We start from the raw sequence: 20484 nt of genomic DNA, 5'->3' as shown, positions 1-20484 counted from the left end.
AAGACGGCAAGACCGAAGAGGGTTGCAAGGAGGGAAGTGCCCTTGACCTTTTCAGAGAAAAAACATTACTTTCATGAGCCTTCTAGAATAAGAAACGTCAGACCTGGAACCAAAGCTGAAGAAACCTGAATTGTGTGTTGGAGGTACCTGGGGCTCTCTGCATCGATAGTCAAGCCAGGGAGTATTGTTTGCTGCCGTGGTACTGTCCTTGGCTCCTACAACAAAGCAGCGCCAGTGAAGTCAACACAGCCAGTGAGTTGGGGAGACTGATACCAGACCGGCCTATGTTGAAGCCAAGGTTCCAAGCGACAACATTGTATAGTGAAAACTGTAGAGAACAGTGTATGAAGCGCATGTGGCAAACAACGTGAACATGATTAAAACACAGCTGAGTGTTTAAACTTTGAAGCCAAGATATGATACTGTAGACAGAGTGGTCTGGAACCACATGGCTGCTTATTAAAAAGTCTCTGTTAGGTGTCCGACTGAGATGTGGCAAAGGTCACAAGAAAAGGAATTGTGAAATCGAAGGGGTCCTGCCACGGGTCAAGCAAAACCCCGGGCACATTCAAAGGTTTTCAATGGTAAGAATATAAAGAAAGTAAATGACGCTGTCTGAGTCCAATGGAGGGAGATCAGCTAAAAACTTTTTGGTAAAGCAAGTTTGTGTTTACATTTGAAATTGAAATTAGTCCGGACCCGGCTGAGGGAGACTAATTGTGCTAATAAGGTCCTGACTGTCACTAGTATACTATTTAACCTGGTTCAGGGGGATCCGGGGTGAACCGTGAGTCACCCGAGAAAGAATATTGAATGAACATTGTATAAGGAGGATCTGAGCCCAGATGAGAGGGTTTCCAGGTTAATGGTAAATCGCCTAAGAAAGTGAATACTTGTGAAATCTGAAAGATGAAAAGACATTTTCATTTATTTGTTGCATCAGGCCCTCTGAAGGAGGAAACAGAGAAAGGCAAAGAGACTTGGGCACAGAAGGCCATGTTGATAATGATTGAACTGTATCTTTGTGCTTTGTGCTGAGAAGCCAGACACTGTGTTAAGCTTGAGTGAACCGCCTTATCCTGTTCTGAAAATGTGCGGAAGGGAGGCCAAAGGCCTGAACATCCTGACATATCATTTGTGAACACTTCTTTTTTGTAACATTGTTTCCCACACTATTTGTATTAGAGGTAAGGATTGGCAAAAGGTTTATTAGTATAGGCCCTTTTATTTTGACAAGAGACCACTAGGACAGAGTTACTATTATTTGATGGTCAAGCTTGCTCCCATCTGCAGATTTAGGATTATATAGGTGGTTTTCCAACCCTTTTTTGCAGCTCAATAAACACCCTCGAACTGTGGTTACTTGTGTCTGTCTTACTGTTGATACCATGCCGTCCTTACAATACACACAATAGTTAAAAGCAAGAGAATAAAGTTCCCAAAGGTGTGGGATCTCCTATCCCCTGCACACTATTTTAGGCATATAAGGGCCAAAGAATTCTACATAAGGTTTACATATACAATTTCACAGAGATATACATGAAGTACATAGTTAATCATAAATCATTCATGAAAGAAATTCTTCTGAGTATCCAATTTTGTTGTCATGAAACTGACAATCTTTTTAACCCAACGCGTTTTGAGAAATTATTCCCTTCTTCAGGGGTATATTCCTTAACAAGTGCTGAAAGAAATTAGAAAAAAACTAACATGAGTAACTAATTGCAGAAATCATTCAGTTATCACAGTAATTGAATATAGTATGCACAATAACACAAATGCTGATACACCACCGTAGGCTTGATAAGTCACCTCATATATGTGAAGTTCCAATGAGAGTCATGGGAATGAGTATCTACAAAGGGAAGGGGAACCAATGAGTGGTTACTGATCAAATGGATCCCACTAACCACAGGCAACGTGCTACAAGATAACAGGTGTACTCCTTACCAAAACACAGGTCTTTGTGTCTCAGCCAAAATAGTGTCATTCTATCACATGGGTACTTGAATGCAAACATTAAACCATCCCTATTGAAGAAAACAAAGTAATTCCAAAAACCACTTGGTCATAATATAAGAACAATGTAGGTTATGTGGAGAAACACTTGAAACTGCCCGGCACATCTTGGCCCAGTGCCCCAGATTAAAATGCATGTATGATAAGGGGTACGCGTTATATTGAAACATAAGATCTGATCAATTCTGGAGTCTTCTGTATGGGGCGGAATCTCTTGTTCTTACTGCTGGGGCATACCACATTTGGGAAAAAGGTGAAAACCAGATTATGTGATTGAGTTTTTATGTCACTGTTTTTCTTTTATGTACAATGTTTACAATTAATTGTTTGGATGTGTTTATTTTATATATTAAATATGTTTTTGTAGATTTGTTTGCTAATCATTTTATGTTTTTATATGGTGTCAAAGGTTAATTTAACCATATGCACTTAATTCATAAAAAAATGTTTTAACAAAGAAATATAAGAGCAATTGAAGTTGCCAAAAGGGATTAGCAATCAAAATGGAATAAGACCTCACCTAATTGTGCGTCCGGTGAGGGATGTTAGCAGAAGATGATGCCTCTAAGGTACTCCAATTTTAGATACGTAAGTAGCATCAAGAGCCTGTATCATGAAAAAATGAGAAGAAACTGTATCCTTAATGGGCTAAATAAGTCCATTATGTCATGGAAAATGTAATCTCTGTATTATTCTGGTATCAACTAGGATACTCACCCAGTCTGGGTCTCAGGAACCCTAAGGGAAGCTCTGCTACCACTGCACTGGCACAAAGAAAAATCCCGATTCACGGCAGCTAAAATGGCCGCCATTTAAATAAACATGCACAGCAATGGGATGACATCATCATGTCACCTGTCACGTGCAATAATGTAAATATAGCGGAGCAGTAGCCCCACTAAATACATACATAGTTGTGTGGTGTGTCACCCCTCCTGGGAGAATGGTATCTCCTAGGGCTAGTGCTAAGGGCACATGGTGGTGAACATGTGACTTAAATAATAAAGGGGACAAGCCAGTTCCAGCTCGTCAGTCGATGCAAACTGACTCCTGTCTGCCTTGTGTCTTTGTCGCAGCATGATGCCGGCGCTGCGATGTGGGCAGAGGGTCTGCCGCTGCAGGGCCCTCTACCCGGAAGTGCCCCTGCTGGACAACGCTGTCCATGATGACCCCCCATGTCAGCAGAGCCCCTGCCGGGCAACTCTACATGCATGCGCCCGCAGAGCCCCTGCTGGAAAACCCTGCATATGGGCGCTGGTGTCCCTGCTCGGCAACGCTGGTGCCGCCTTTGGTGTTGGCCTGGGTGCCCTCAGGCCATGGAAGAGCCTCTGTGCTCACGGGCTGACAGGGTGCCCCCCCTGTCCATAGTTGTCCATGCTGTTCAAATATCGATCCCGGGCCGGGCGGTGAGAAAATAAAAATGCTCCATGTTGGAGCAAGGTGAAATGAAAGTGCTCCGTGTCGGAGCATGAGAAAACAGACAGAGGGTTCCTGCCGGAGCAGCCGAGCTGTCAAGGTGGTGAGTTTCCTGCCATACTCGGAGCCTCTAATTATACAACATAAATAACCCCCTGCCGATCCCGGGCCGAACAGGCAGTGAGTTCGGAGTATTAAAAAAAGAAAAGGAAAAGAAAATGGATGAAGGGGACAGTTGTCATGCAGCTGCCTTTGCCCCTCTTACAGCATACCCGGGCTTCAGGTGTTGATTCAGTGATTATTGCATGCTCTGGCCTCGGAGCCTTACAAAGAATCTAAACAATAGCATTGCACAGGCCAGAGGTGCTCCTCCTGCACTCGGAGCAACAGCAATGATTAAATAAATGCAACTCCTGCCTGGGGGAGCTAATTAAGTGATGTGGCCCAGATACTCGTCCACCATTGTCCTGCGGCAAGAAGGTTTTTAACTAGCAGGGGAGGGTTGCAGCACTATATTGAGTGCTTGTGTGCCCTCAAATGCTGGCAGTGTCCTGCCAACAACACCTGCCTGGGGTGTGAAGTTAAGTGGCTAGTGCCTCCCCGGGAAGAAGAAAGGCATCCGGCTTGAGGGAGTGAAGAAAGTGGCCAAGACACCCTTGCCACCAGTGGTGTGTCGCTGTTATGCCACCACCATCTATGAACTAGGCAGATGTGGACCTTGGTGCCCCCCAAGTGCAGCTTTGCTGGCCCTCCCCCACCATCTATGGACTAGGTCGATGTGGCCACTGGTGCCCCCCAGGTGCAGCTTTCCCTGCCCCTGAACTGTGAACTGAACTGTCCTGAATAGATGCCAACGGAAGTCAGACTGGTCTCCTGCAGACCCGCAATTGCTTAATATGGACTCAATAGCAATTTCCATGAAGGCAGGGAGCCTGCAGACCCTGGACTTGCTTAAAATGGCCCTGTCAAGTGGCTACGTGAAGCTGTGATCCTGCGTATTATGGACATGCTTTAAATGTTGGCAGGTGCTAACGATGGTGGCATTCAGTAGTTTAAGTTCCACTCACCCAGGTTAATTAAGGGTTTGTTTAAATGTGGAATTTCCAACCTGTCACCAGCAATCCACCAACCCTAACTGTCACCCTAAATGTGTACCAAGGCTCAGTATGTGTGTTATGTGTGGAACTACCAAAGTCAGCTCGGAGGAAGTGTTATCCCAATCTGAGTTTCAATGTATGTGACTATTATTTGCACCTGGATGTCAAGCATTGCTGTTTGTGACTGGTAATTGATTTAATGTACAGTTGTGTTTACCGTTTGTTTGTTCGTTATGGAAAAGGAGGAGTGTGGTCAGGCCTCCAGATAAGGTGCATACGAGGCCTTTTTATGCATGAAAATCTTGGAAATACGACAGCTTTATTATTTTCTTGGGTACATATACGCACAAGTTTAGAGCAGAGGGCAGTGCAAAGGTCAGGTTACTTGACACAAACCAGAACGCTTCTTTTGAATTGTATCTACATGGATGTAATTCCAAGCCATGCCACGGATAAAGGCCCCACTGTGATTGAAGGAATGGTTATTTACATTCAGCTTCTACTGTGTTACTGATCATGGAGCAAACAGCACTGTGCCTATTTATTTTCCTAGAATTTTAGGATTGTTTAATTAATAAATGGAAAACTAAGTTGCAATTGAGAATTAACATTTTGTAACAAATTATGCTTCTTTTCCAGTGAAAGCAAACCAGCATTTCACAATTGTATTTTTCTGAGTTCCTGTGTTGTGTGCATAATCATGCAGAGGCAGATCATTTTTACACGTTTAATTTACACTCTAACAATAAAAACAGTGTGTAAAATGATGACTATGCACGGTCTAGTTTCCATCCATTCAACCTTGAAGTCAATGGGGTACATTACTATAAATGGTCAGTGCCAGCAGAGTCTTTTATCAAGGGTGAGTGATTGTCATTACACCAATCACATGAGTTCTAGCCTCTCAAAAATTCAAGACTACAATTAAAACATCCAAAACCTGAGTCTCCTGGAGGTGCTAGCGGTGTTCAAAAACAAACAAATGAACGTTAAGTTGGCAATTGAAATAGAAACTCAGCAAAAACTGTCACTGTGATAATCCAGATAGGTATTTAACTTTATGTAGTGCTTCATATATGGTTCGTCCAACATATAGGCACTGAGATTATTATACCTCAGTCGATACTCAGTTAACTGACCTCTGAAGGATGTTAAGCTCAGCCGGTTGAGTACTCCTTGCTGCGATCTGTACCTGATCTGTAGGTTGCAGGTTCGAATCCCAGCAAGGCCAACTCAGCCTTTCATCCTTTCGAGGTTGATAAAGGAGTAACGACTTTGGTTTGGTGATAATTGTGATAAATATGTTCTATGTACAGTGCTTCGTCAAAAGCACTATATAAATAAACATTTGACCATGCGATTAGATATAGAATTTAGCATGGAGTTCCTCCCTCCCTGCACTGTTGTATCATTACCTTGGTGTACCATTAGGTCGTAATGGCTCCAGGAAATGAGGACTTTCATTAAACACCAAAAGACAATTCTGATATCGAACCTCAAAACACAGAATGCAATTCATGTTTGCTTTACTATGTAATTGGCTAGGTTGTTGTGTTTTCAACATTTAAATATATACATATGAGATAAAATGGCCAGACCTTAGAGAAATAATGAAAGGTGTATTCAGTTACAAATGCAGAAAGCTGCCGCATAGTAAGGATTTCCATACCGTTTTTGCACACGTCGGCAGGATATCACATACATTTTACTCTCTTGCAAAGGAGAAAAGTCATTTTTACTCTCTTAAAACCACATTTACTCTCAAAGTTGAAAAATAGGGAATAAAATATTCCCACCTCAAAATCTTATCTGGAGCACTGAGTGTGGTGTGTCACCCCTCCTGGGAGCATGGTATCTCCCAGGGCTCGTGCTAAGGTCACATGGTGGTGACCATGTGACTTAAATAATAAAAGGGAGGAACCAGTTTTGGCTCATCAGTCGATGCAAACTGACTCCTGTCTGCCTTGTGTCTTTGTCGCAGCGCGATGCCGGCGCTGCGATGTGAGCATAGGGCCTACTGCTACAGGGCCCTGTACCCTGACAGTGCACCTGCTGGACAATGCTGTCCATGATGCCCCCGGCCCCATGTCAGTAGAGCCCCTGCCGGGCAACTCGACGTTCATGCACCCTACAGAGCCCCTCATGGCCAACCCTGCATATGGGCGCCGGTGCCCCTGCTGGGCAACGCCAGCGCCGTCTTAGGTGTTGGTCTGGGTGCCCCCAGGCCATTGATTAGTCCATGTGCTTACTGGCTGACAGGGTGCCCCCCCTGTCCACGGATGTCGGCTGGTTGCTCCCAGCATGCCGACAGGGTACCCCTGGCCTTCTCTCTGCTTACTGGAGAGGATGCTCGCTGACTACAGACACAGCTCCTGGACCGGCAGCTCCATTTTCGGGACAGACCAACCTGGCACCACAGCAAGATCCATACTGTAAGCCCCCACTTAGATCATTGGTTCACCCATACACTTATTGAAATATATATCTCTCCGAGATACGCAGCAACCTTGCCCTCTCTCCTTGAGTAACAGACCCGATATGTCTGTTGTCTTTTTCTCTTTCCCAGTGCATGGCTTCTCTCTATGCGTGGAGATTCTGCATGAACCTCACAGAACTCTGCATCGCGCACAGCATCACCATACTTGTGTAGATCTCCGCCCATTTGTCATGTCTGAGTTACACTCCGTGCATAAAGATCCTGCTTCTCCAGAGGCAAGAACCGCCAATACGTTATGAACAGCACCTTGAATATTCTCTTAAAAAACAGCCTTTTCCTCCCCTAACCTATATTTAAAAGCCTGTGCTACACAGTAGTGAGAGTCTGATTGCACCTTCGGGGTGTAACTGCCACTCCCATACTGACCAGATGCATTACTTTTAAATCCACAGGCAGCTGTACTCACTACCTGCTGTGGAATCTATCCTGGGCCAAGTCACATACCCTAGGAACCACCAGCACTAGCCCTACTGAGAGACTACTGCAGCCTCTGCTCAAAATAAGAGTATTGTACAGCAAGGCTCTACCACAGGAAGTCTGCGGTTCCGGAACTAATATTACACCTCCCCAATACACCTGTTTGAAACTTCAGGGTGATTATAGAGGTGACCATCTTTCTGTAAACAAACCCTGTAGCTTATGTCTAGACCTCTCCAAAAGGAAACAGTAACTACAGCTGCATACTTCAATGCACTACTGATACTTCCCTGTAACTGTATTTTATTTCTCCCTCCCCCCTCTTTCCACTCCCTTCTTTTAGGAGACTGAGGTCCTTGTTTTTGCCCTGAGGAAGGCTGAATTTTGATGCCGCCAATTCCGGCCAGCCGAAACGTGCTACAGCTCTTCATCCTAACCACATAATTTCCCTTTTTTCTTCTTTGTTTAATAGAGTGTGGTTAACTATTTGAGGAAGCTCTATTATGAATATTTTGCAACACAGGCAAACACGTTGGCAGATTTGGCAAGTTTAACATAATCAGATATGATCAGACCTTGATCAGACATACACACTATGCAACCCCCTAGATGATTTAATTCTAACCAATGAGGGAGATTGTTGGTGAATATTAGTGGTGGATAAAGATACCCAACTATTCTGAATCCTTTCTGTATCGTTCTCACTACAAAATTATTTCATGCGATTTTGTTAATGTTGTTTTGCTCAACAATGATTTTATTTCCAATCAATCTCTTCTAATTATTTACTTCAATTATTTGCATACCTATTATTGTTTGAAATAATTTCTATGTTGGTAATAAATTCATATAGCCTTGAAGACACACCTGTATTTTCCTCTCTTTCCTTTTTTGATGACTAATTTTGAGCATTGGCCCTGGTCTTCTCTAAACCTCCATGATTAACACCTCCAAATAACTTGGTGTCTATATGTGGATTTTCCTTTTTTTGTTTGAATACTGTTTATTGTCCCCCAAATCCACATTAGCAAACCGGGACTACCATACCTTTCATGCACCGGCTGGGTGCCCCTGGCCTTGGTCTGCCTGGCCGTAGAATTTAAAACTAAAGTAAGTGTCAAAATACACCAACAGAAGCTCAGTATCTATGAGTAGAACAGCGGAATGGAATGAAAAGGGGGGGCCTGGGGGAACGCTAGGGGAATAAAGTGGGGCAGGGAAGGTTCGGGAGCAAGTGACAGTTGGGGATGAGCGTTTGTCCTGTGTCGCTGCTCCCGAGCCTTCCCTGCGTTTGGGCCTGGTCCGCTAGCAGAGATATTTCAGTGGGCTGGTAGTTAGAGAGTGCATGCAATATTAAACATTATTTGGTCAAGATCTGCATCTCGGACCTGGCAGGAGCTGCGCACTCGTTAGCACGTATGTGGCCATCCGGGTTAATCGGGTGGATTTCGGTGGCAGCGGGTGCATTTTAGTCGTCTGACTGAGGGTCCTGGCCTGCAGGGGAAGGACTCCTTTAGGAGAGGGTGAGCAGTTAAGCGGGGAAGTTACATCAGCAAGCTACGCCGCACGTTTTCCCTTCCGACGAGTGCAGAGAGTGCGATTTCATTGGCAAGCAACCAGGGGGCAGGGCAAAGCCCTTAAAGGGCCATGCATGTTTTTTCCTTTGCTTTCCTGGTCGACAGCATCCCAGGACTTGAATCAGCAATAAATAATTAGTGGGGGGTGCTGGAGGTTAATTAAAAATATAAATAAACAAATATAGGAAGTGGGGATTTTATACAGGTTTCAGTTTAGAAGCCTGGCAATTTTACATCACTCATAATAGGACAGGCCATGCAGGGATATAAATAATACTTTGAGGCTCTGGGCCAGCTTAGTTTGGAAGGGTAGAAGGGGGCTACGGCAGTTAACTGAATTTTTAAGGTTTTACTGGTGGGCCGGAAAAGGTTTTGGAATGAAGGGTTTGGTGGATGCTCAGGCACTAAGAGAAGCTTTGAATATTATTAGCAGGGCAACGAAAGCCCAGCTGGAAGGGGCAGTGGGGGAAGTTACGGGGGAGAAGGGGGCCTGAATGGGGAGGCATCAACGCAGAGCACCGGTGGTTGGGGCCCTCACCACAGTGGTGGCCTGTAGCCCTGCGGCATGTAGGGGGGGTATGGGATAAGGTGGTCAGAAGGAGCAGGAAAGAGGTACCCAGGAGAGGGAGGGGAGGTATGGGAAGGGTCGGGTAGAGGGTTGGGAGCAAAAGAGCCAGTGGAGGCCTCTGGTAGAAGGGCCCTAGAAGTGGGTGCAAAGCAGGCTGGGGGTGAGGCTAGGGGTGTCGAGGACCAGAGAGGGGCGGCGGTGCAGAGAGGTAGAGGAGGAAAATACCAGCAAAAGCGTGCAGGTGGGAGGAGGAGGGACAGGTCACCGTCAAGCAGTGAGGAAAGGGTGAGGTGCGGAACGACCTCCCCGCCTAGGAGAACTTCAGGCGGAGGGCATAGTACGGCCCCGTGGTTCGTGAGGAGGAAGAAGGAGAGGGCTTGAGAATGGCAGGGGTTTGCATGGCCCCGCCGAGAAGACGTCGATGGAGCGGCGGGGCGGACGCCCCCTGCTCACCCGAGGAGGAGCTGCCCAGCCCGAGCGTGCGCTGGTAACAACCACAGTATTTGATCGGGGATGAGGAAGGGGAGGAGGAATATATATTGGGCAGTGGCTTGAGGAGGGGTACAATAGTTTAAGTGGGAGGGAAAGGGTGAGAAGGGGTTTAAGGGAAGGGGGGCAGATTTGGGAGGGCAGGAGTGTAAGAGGTCTGCGGGGAAATTGGTTGGGGAAGACTACTGATGTTTCTTGTCCCTGTAGTAGGGACCCGCTGAGAAAGGAGTGAGGAGTGTCGGAGTGGAGGCTAGGGCGATGGCGGGTCAGAAAGAGGTGAGCAGGAACGGGAGTGGTCAGCCGCTTGGCAGAGGTCTGACACGAGGTGGGGGACAGGTAGGGAGGGGGTTGGAGCTCAGGGGACAGAAGGGGTAAAGGACTTACAGACCACGGGGGCCAGGGAGAGAGAGAGGAGGGTATCCTCGGTGGAGGTACAGATGGACAAGAAGGGATGAGCCTGCGGCTCCTGAGGTAATACAGGTTTCTAAGGAGAAGGCTGCGGAAGGTACTGGAAAGGACAAAAGGTTGCCCTATATGGGCCTTACAAAGCCGTTGGGCGCGCATTTGATGGGGGCAATGAAAGATAAGATATGGGCAGGGGAATTTGTGGACATTTTTAAATTCCTGCACAGGGAAGTGAGAGCGAAGGGGGGGTCTAAAGAAGAAGAAGAGAGGGAGTTGGCTTTGCGTCCAAAGGTGCTGGTCACGATCGTAAATTCGACTTCAGCTTTTATTATTTACACAAGCGTTTACTACAAGAAGTTTCCAGAGAGGTGTGTAGGGCTGTTGAAATACATGGATGTGATAAGGAAGACATTCACGAGTTTTGGTGTCTTTGCGTGGGTCAGATATGACGAGGAGTTTACGGAGAGAGTGGCAGAGGATAGCCAGGCTGTGTGGGGTAAGATCGACATGGATCTCTTGCTGCAATGAATGGTGCCTACGAGACCAGCACCAACGTTGCATACGGCAAGCGGTTTACCTGTGCCTTACCAGCCCTTTCATGGTCACCCCGCCCCAGAGGGGGGTGGTGGGAGGAGGCAGGGGTCAGCCCTCAGCAGCATGTTGGGCCTTCAATAAAGAAGGCTGCACAAGGACAGTGTGCAGGTTCAGACACGAGTGCAGCAGATGCGTGGGCGGCACCAGATTTCACAATGTTTCCAATCAGGGGAAAGGGGGAGAGGGCCAGGAGCAGGGCGGGGGGTTGTGGGAAAAGGCCTATACTCCAGTTAGAGTGGAGGTTTTGGAGAAGTGGCTCAGCTTTTACCCGGACAGGGAAGGGGCCAAGATTTTGGGTGAGGGTTTTCGTGAGGGTTTTAGGTTGGGTTGTCAGGGTCCAAGGTTGCGTCGGTGAGCGGAAAATTTGAAGTCGGCGAGGGAGAATGTTGAAGTGGTAAGGGAAAAATTGCACAAGGAAGTGGCAGCGGGGAGAGTGCTAGGGCCATTTACAGACTTGTCGAGTGACTTAGTAGCGTACCCATTGCGGGTCGTGCCCAAGAAGGTGCCTGGGGAATTTAATTGAATACACAATTTATCTTGGCCAGAGGGCATGTCAGTAAATGATTTTATTGCCCCGGAGGAGTGTGGGGTGTCATATGCGAGCGTAGACCAGATGGTGGGGCTGATGAGGAAGGCAGGTTGTGGGGCGTTCATGGCCAAGTGCGACATCAAGGCAGCGTTTCGATTTCTACCGGTGCATCCAGAGGAGTTTTGGCTGGTGGGGATGCAGTTTGAAGAACACATCTATATAGACAAGGCCATTGCCTATGAGTTGTGCAATTTCATGTGCCTTGTTTGAGCGTTTTAGCTCCTTTCTACAGTGGGTCTTTACATATAGTTCAGGAGCAGAAGGTGTGTTACATTACCTGGACAATTTTTTGTTCATTAGTGGGGCAGGCAAAGAACAAGAATGTCGGAAGATGCTAGGGACCTTTCAGACACTGATGCAGGAGTTGGGAGAGCCATTGGCGGAAGACAAAACTGAGGGACCGGCAGTGGTGTTGACCTTTTTAGGGATCGAATTGGATTCGGTGGCCATGACCTCATGCTTGCCGCATGACAAGGTGAGCAGGCTGGTGGGTTTGCTCGAGAAGGCAATAGTAGCGCGTAAAATGACATTGGTGGACATGCAGAGGCTAGTGGGGCACCTCCATTTTGCGTGTAGGATAGTTGCCCCGGGCCGCACTTTCTTCAGGAACATGGCACGGTTTATGCCCAGATCACAGGGTAAGGTTGTCAGGAGTGGTTTGCATGATTTTGCTGTGATTTCTGGAAGGTTTCAACGGGGTGTCCAGAGCGATCCAGTCTCAAGGGAAGTGCAAATATTTGCAGATATAGCAAGCGCGGGAGGGTTTGGAGTTTTCTGGGGGGGGTGGTGTGCGGAAAGGTGGCCAGAGCAATGGAGGTTTTCCTTTGTTGGTGGCAATGGCGTTGTGGGGAGGAGAATTAAAGAACAAGAAGCTAAATTTCAATATCGATAACGAGGCAGTGGTTAACAGGCAGTCAGCAAGGGACCAGAGGGTGGCGAGACTAACGAGAGAGTTTGTGCTAAATTGTATGAAATGGAATGTGGTGTTTAGAGCAACGCACATGCCGGGGAAGGATAATGGCATCTCTGATGCATTCTCTCGTTTTCAGTGGCAGAGATTCTGTGGGATGGCACCAGGAGCGGACTGGAGCGGGCATCGGATCCTGGAGGAGCTGTGGAGGATAGGAAAATGAGAGCGCTGTTCTTAGTGGAGGGCTCGCTAACGCCGGCGTCTAGGACAGCATACAAAAGGGCATGGGCAGAGTTCATACGGGGGAGCACGCAGTTGGAAGGGCAGGGAGGACGTGGAGGACAGGAGAAGGGAGGATGTGATTAACTTCCTACTGGAGTGTATGGTCAAGGGCTGGTCAAAGGCTACGATATCGGGGAAACTGGCAGTCATTGCTTTTTATAGGAAATGGTTCTGGGGCTTTCAGCCAAGTGGTGGGGAAATGGCAAGCAGAATGTTAGAAGGGTGGGCGAGTCAGAATAGCACGGAAAAAGTCAACAGGAGACCTATATCAGCGGCACTGTTGGTTAGGTTATGGAAGGCTTTAGATGGGGTGTGCTGGTCAGCTTGGGAGAGGGACATGTTTTCAACATGTTCGACTTGGGTTATTTTTCAGGGCATTTAGGGTGTCCAAACTGGTGGGGGCGAAAAGAGGGGAAGGAGGTCTAAGGTGGGGGGATACTTATTTCTCAGAGTTAGGGATGGATATCAAAATTAGGAGATCAAAGACGGACAAGAAGGGAAAAGGATGTTGGGTGCTTCTGGGTTGGGGTTGTAAGGAATTGTGCCTGGTGAGGATAGGTTTAGTGTGGAAGGAGTTATGTGGGGGAAGAAAAGGGTTGGTCTTTCAGCATGAGGGCGGGGCAGCAGTACCAGCAGCACAAGTGCTGGGAGTTATGAGGAAGGCTTTGAAGACCATAGGGGGAAAAAGCAGAGGCTTTTGGAACGCATTCTTTCAGCGTGGGGGCGGCATCCGAAGGTGGCAGGTTGGGGCTATCAGAGAATAAGGTTAAAAGCCTGGGTCGGTGGAAGTCGGGAAAGTACAAAGGGTATATTAGAGATTTGGGCAAAGGGGCGCGTTGAGAGAGTGGACTAACACAGGGGGCGGGGTAAAGGTGGGGGGAGTTTGGGAGGTCACAGAGAGAAACTCACAACAACATTTTCTTTTGCAGATGCGGCTCGGAGGAGGGGTGAGTTGCCGCAGATATGGATTTGTGGATATTCAATAGTAAAATGGGCAGGGAAGGGGGCGGGGAAAAAGATTTTTGGTACACAACTAGGTTGCAGTTACAACATTGCGCTAGTGAGATGGTCGGGAATAGGGGGGCTTAGAAGGGACCAACTGCTGCCCATGTTAGTGGGATTGAAGGAGCGGCATGGGGTCCCGGAGGTGATTGTAGTACACGCGGGGGAGAATGACTTGGTAAGAGACACTGGGGTGGCTCTATTAAAGAAAATGAAAAAAGGGACCTGACCGGTTACGGGAGATATGGCCCATGGTAAGTCTGATTTGAACAAAGTTATTGCCGAGGAGAGTTTGGAGGGGGCGGTGAATGAAGGGGCAGTTGAAAGAACAAGGAAGAAGATTAACATGGAGATGGGAAAATGCAGTGCGGTGGGGGTGCAGGTGCTGAAGCATAGGAAAATTGTTTATGAGGTTTTTTTGGTTTTCCGGGCGGATGGAGTACATCTCTCCGTTTTTGGGAATAGTTATTATTTGGTGGATGTGACATTGCAAGTGCAAGACATAATTAAAAGTTGGGAGTAGGGGGAAACATGGTTTTAGGTGGGGCAGAAAGAACACCTCAGAGGAGGGTTTTTCTGGTGGTGGGGACATGGCCCTTTGGAGGAGGGGTGGGGGAAGCACAATGCGGTACTAGCTCAGTGTAGGAAGGGGGTGGTGTTGTTTGCTCGAACGGGCTACACCGGGTGTACAAAGAGGGGGAACAGGTATTGAAGGAGGGGCGTGGCCTCGGGGAGAAGATGGGAGAAAGCAGGAAGGAAGGTTTGAGAAGATTTTAAAGAGACGGAAGGGAGCAAGGGATAGGAAGGGAGGAATTTGAAATGCTTTTATTTTTTAATTGTGGGGGAAGGAAAATTGTTTAATTATTACATTGTTTAGCAATTTGTTAAAACAGATATGTTAGTCTGTAAGGCCAGGGTGCCAGGTTAGTGTTTCTTTGTGAGCTATGGACGGTCACATTAAAGCAACCTTTTCCACTACATAGGGAGTCTGGGAGTTTTTGTGCAGTAAGCCCAAAGGGAGGCCCCGGGAGGAACGCGAAGCCCCGCGGGGTGATTTTGGCCGCTGCACAGGCCTGCGCATAGCACGCCCCTCTAGGGGTATAAAGGGGTGCAGAGAAGGTTTGGGAGCAAGCGACAGTTGGGGACGAGCGTTTGTCCCCGCCCTCCCACCCCATTTTTTTTTTCAATTTTGGATATCAGGAGTTGGGGGAGGTGGATCTTAAGTTAGAATTTTTTGTTTTCTCCCTATTTCTGGGAACTGTTTTTTTTTTGCGTAAGGTTTTAAAAGGTCAGGGGGGCTGGTAGTTTTCGTGTGACAGGCTGGGGCGTTAGTGGGGAGTTGTTATGTAAGTTTCATTGTTGCTGATGTGGTAGGTCAGCCTGGCTGCAGGTCATAGGAAGGAGGAGATTTGTGTAGAGGGGAGTTTGTGGGGATAAGAAGTTGCCCGATGCCGGGGACATTGCCCTTTGGAGGAGGGGTGGGGAAGCACAATGGGGTACTAGCACGGTAAAGGAAGGGGTGGTGCTGTTTGCATGAAGGGGCTACCCCGGGGGTACAAAGAGGGGGAACAGGTATTGAAGTAGGAGGGGCGTGGCCTCGGGGAGAAGATGGGAGAAAGCGGGAAGGAAGGTTTGAGAAGATTTTAAAGAGACGGAAGGGAGCAAGGGATAGGAAGGGAGGAATTTGAAATACTTTCATTATTTAATTCTGGGGGAAGGGAAATTGTTGAATTATTAAATTGTTGGGCAATTTGTTAAAACAGATATTTTAGTCTGTAAGGCCAGAGAGCCAGGTTAGCATTTCTTTGTGAGCTGTGGCCTTTCACATTAAAGCAACCTTTTCCACTACAAAACGAGTCTGGGTATTTTTGTGCAGTAAGCCCAAAGGCAACGCTGTGCATTGAAAGGTTATCAGTTAATAATGCTGCCACAAGAGGAGCAACGCCATGTATAGAAAAATGACGATTTCAAGAAGAATTACTATTTTACCCTGCACACTGACGTTCTCTACGAACAGAATATTTTTCATTCCCACATGCAGTCACGGGGGAAAACATGGATATCTTTATAATGCATCTTCAAGCACCTGTAAAACACTACAGTTTTCATCTTTACTCGAATGAAGATGTGTTGAAAGTTCATATAATCGCGGGATGCAAATCATCAGCATTTCGTCAGAAACTATTTCAGGAAACATGTCCTTTGGAAGAGTTACTTAACAAGGCGCACACTGACATGGACATTGAGATGCAGGTTTAAGCCCTGAACAAGATTACACTCGGGATCAAATCCTGCCCCCTTCCATCAGGTGTCATCGATTACAGTGCTGCCAAGAAGACTGCAAAGTCTGCTCTCTCTGTGGATATGACTTCCTGCATGAAGGCCTGTGCCGGGCTCTGGGCCAATCTTGTACCACCTGCAGGAAGGAGAACCACTTTAAGACAGTGTGCAGTGCCTCCAGGAGTTTTAGATCTGCTTCACATACCACAAATAAATACTGGACGGCTGGGAAACGATTTACATAGCCAACACATAGCCACAACGAAAAGACGTTAAAGGAAACACTTGCTAGAACGCAAAAGGCAATCGTCATGTCGATCTCATTAGTCACACAAGGACAAACCCGCTTTTAGTGAGGCTGTAGGGTCTTGCGCGCGCAGCTTCAGACAGCCAAAGGAGCACTCTGAACACAGCTTGAAGCTCTGGGTTCCGCTCGTGCGCTAACTTGTCATGTAGGCGTGACACTCTCTTGACAACAAATTAACACTGAACCCAACGCAGGTTACCCGCTTGGAAACACACACACATAACCATAGCCTTTACCCTGTGCTCATTACATAGTCCTGTAATTGGGCTGGTGGCTTCCTCAACTCTTTCCTCAGAAACATCATTCCTTTTTCTGGGCTTTCCGGAACAGAGTCCACTATCACCTCGGAACTCCTTGAAACTTCAGATGGATTCTCTTCATCACTCCCACAACCTCTCTGGTTTTCCTCCTCCACCCCTGACCCTCCGAGGGGTATGGCCTGGCTTCTCCTGGTCCAGAAACATCTCATACAATCTTTTTAAAGAAACCCGAGTTCCTGGTCACAGTACTGTGGCAATTGGAGGCCGTGATCATGGATCCTTTCACATCCACAATTTCCAACGATCGAGGCTTGTAGTTCTGCAACACATCCCCCACAGTTAGGTCATAGTCCTTTAGGCCTCTTCTGACATTCTCGTGTTCATTTCTTGTTCTTCAATCTGTTTCTGTTGCTTGGCCATCGATTACTATTTGGACACAATGTTCGGTGTCAGGTATCAGCCTACAAGGGCACCTGGTGAACAGTGCCTCTGCTGGGGGCACACCCGTAGAACAGTGCGGGGTAGTACGGTCCTCTCTTAGAAATTGGTAGAGTGCCCTTTGGAGGCAGGATCCTTGTCCATGGCAAATTCTGAACACTTTGTTTACCGTCCTCATGAACCTTTCTGCTTCTCAATTTGCCCGTGGCCATATGGGCGTTACCTTCCTATGATGAACTCTGCACTTCTTCATGAAGGCTGCAAACCCCTCGCTCTGTATTGGGGGTCCATTATCAGAACATACCTCCTCAGGCAGCCCATGTGATACAATAATATTTCCTAACACTGGTACTACATCTGTTAATGCTGTGGAGGGGACAAACTCCACATAGGGTTAGCACAGCCATTGATCAATGGCACCTAGGAAGTGAGTGTCTCTTCCTATGGAACCAAAGTCCACATGTACCATCTCCCATGGTTTGGAACTCTGTGGCATTGACTCAATTTGGATGTTCCCGGTTTGCTTGGGCAGATGCCTGACACCAAAGGCAAGTCATCAACTCTTTCTTCCAACACAGGGAACCAGACTTTCATGCTCAGTCTTGATGTAGTCTTTGCTGATCCCTGGGATCCATGATGGGCTAGCTCAATCACCCGGGGGATCAATTGTGGGGGGATTATAATCTCTGACCCTCTTAGTACCAGCCCATCATCCGTGAAGGTGAGTTCACCCTTGACCTCCCAAATTTGTTCCAATGTCTTAAGTGTAGCCTCTGTCCTCTTGTCTATGATGGCAAGCACCCACCTCCAGTCTCCATCAGTGATGGCCTCCCTCAGAATTTGAAAACAATCAACCTTCTCCGACCCCTCTTTTAGCTCTTCAATCGACATCAAGTTAGGCATGGCCATCCCTGTAACCAGTAGACACTCCAGGTCAATCCCCAATTTCTTTTGCCGTTGGGGCCAGTGGTATATCAGGGAAGATACATCAAACAAATACACAGAACCACCAACTACCCCTTTCTCCTGTTTTGCTACTATATCGCCTATAAATACCTCAGCGAGCAATTAATTAACTTGCTCTTCTAGACACTCCAACCTTTTCAATGCAAAATATATTCAAAAACATCTCTTTCTTGAATAAAATCCACTGGAGTGGAGTTTTCAATGAGGAAATACAGTGGCTTTTACAGTACATTCAGTCTGTCTGGGTGTGGGTAACAAGCTATCTTTGCCACAAGTACAAATAAGGGAGAGATACACAATGCTTTTTTGCACTCTAAATTCCAAACAATACTACAAATGCAGTATAGACAGAGTGAATTTGGTTTAAGGCTATACCCACGATGGAATAGCCCATATGTGTGGTGAACTATCACCCTGAGTGGCGCAAACAGAAAGCTCAAGATGGTGCCCTGTATAATGCATAATTAAGTCATCCAGATTATCCTTAGCATGCCCTCGAGTGCAGTATAGTTTGTCTGCACTGAGAGCCTCCATCATGCCGTGCCAGTGCGTACTGCTAAATGTTTAATTGATTTGGGAATCACCAAAAGGGTAGAATAGATGTTAAAAGATGGTGCACTGTGCATAGTATAATCATTCGTGGCAGTTGTGTAACGCTCCCATTTGTACAGTGGACAGCCCAAATTATAGAATTGTTGCAATCTAAAACGGTATATATCGCATATTAAAAGTATGTGAGACATTAAGGACTGGAAAATGTGTTACCACATGAGCTATATAGTGTACGTCCTTAATGGCTCAGCCCAAGATGGCGGCCAAGTTGAGGCGCACAGAGGAACAGATGTAATTACATCAGTTGTGAAGCTCTCGTTCGCACCGGCTGACTCTAAGATGGCGGCCAATGGGATGAGTATAATAGACGGTGCGCTGTGCACACCGTTAGTTTAATAAGCTGACTGCCGGACGGTGGGCGGCTTGAATAGTTGCTCTCGGACACGTGGGGAGACTACCCGAGATGCCTGGACATCAAACACTGTGGCGGGTAAGTGGCTGTTAGTGTAACTGGAGCCATGTTACTATATAAAGGAGGACATATCTAAGCGACAGATGAAAGAAGAAGACACAATATGGGTCAGCTATGACAATATGGTGCCTGCATAGAGGAAACACTGTACTATAGCCACGTTAACTTTATAAAGTAGAGCACATTGAAGTGATAGATGACACATGCGTGTGTAAGTGGGTCATTAATGATAAAATGACGCTGTAGCATTGGTTTATAATGGCCACTTCTTCCACATGAGTTTAGTAGATGTTGGGCAGTGAGATACCAACGTAGATGATCCAGGCAATGATCATCAGCAGTAGTACTAAAGCATTCATCCTTTTTTCAGGGAACATAGGACAGTGATATTCCTGTGCAGAGTCTGAGATGGAAGATATGCCATCCCGAACACGGTGCCTGTAAATGAAAGGTCAGTTTAACGTCTGACCATAGCTATGGCCAATGATCATTAGTAGGTTAGGAGACATAATGTTGCAAATATATATATGTATAAATGCTTAGAATTGTTTCCAGAAAGACGCTGTGTGAATGTGATGCGACTAGAAGAGATTAAATGTGTTCCCCTGTAGAACCACACAATAAGGTTAGTGGTAAGCCCAAGAAATGCCTATATGAACAACTAGTCCGTGTATTGATGTAGACACCCCAACTTAAGTTATATTTTTTAGAGAGAACACACCTTAATGGATTAGAGAAGATCTTGGATCTGACAAGAATTACGTATTTGTCCTGATGAAGGCCTACAAGATACATTGTTTAGAGATCGCAACGGATGGGCGAATCTCTGCTGGAAAGACTGACACGCTATGTGTCGATATTTTGCTATAAGTGCATCCTGTGGTAGCAAGTTGAGGGATATTGAACAAAAAGAATCCCCCAGGGAAGTTGAAGTATGCCATACCAAGCAAAGAGAAAGACATTGAGAGTCTGGTAGAAAAAGATGTGATACGGACTGATTTGTCCTATGGGACATCATTGTATTTCCTGTAGAAGTACAACAAGATTGCGCTTGGAGGCATTTATTACAGCACTCCCTGAGATCAATGTTTGGAAAGTGTTTGAACATTGTACTGTAGTTTGCTTTTTTGCACAAACCATTTAGCACTTTAACTAACCCCATTTTGCACAATTGTGCTCATTGAACTTTAGAATGTGATTTATAGTATATGTTTTCAAGAATGTTATTTAGATTTGTAATAAAAAACGAATATGGATTTTATTCTAGAAAGATTTTTTGAATATATTTTGCATTGAAAAAGTTGGAGTGTCTAGTAGAGTGAGTTATTTAATTACTCACTGACGTAT

The 20484-nt window shown here is 46.4% G+C and overlaps 1 protein-coding gene across 1 annotated transcript in view; it reads right to left on the bottom strand.

The window, feature by feature from the left end:
- LOC138481063 (uncharacterized) overlaps window positions 1-20484 on the bottom strand; it is a 344599-nt gene that overhangs the window by 215661 nt on the left and 108454 nt on the right. The window lies entirely within an intron of this gene.

This window comes from Ambystoma mexicanum, chromosome 5p (genome assembly GCF_040938575.1).
Source record: "Ambystoma mexicanum isolate Mex_15411 chromosome 5p, UKY_AmexF1_1, whole genome shotgun sequence".
NCBI classification, from domain to species: Eukaryota; Metazoa; Chordata; class Amphibia; order Caudata; family Ambystomatidae; genus Ambystoma; species Ambystoma mexicanum.
The sequence above is the reverse complement of the archived record's forward strand: the minus strand, read 5'-3'. Positions and strand labels throughout refer to the sequence as shown.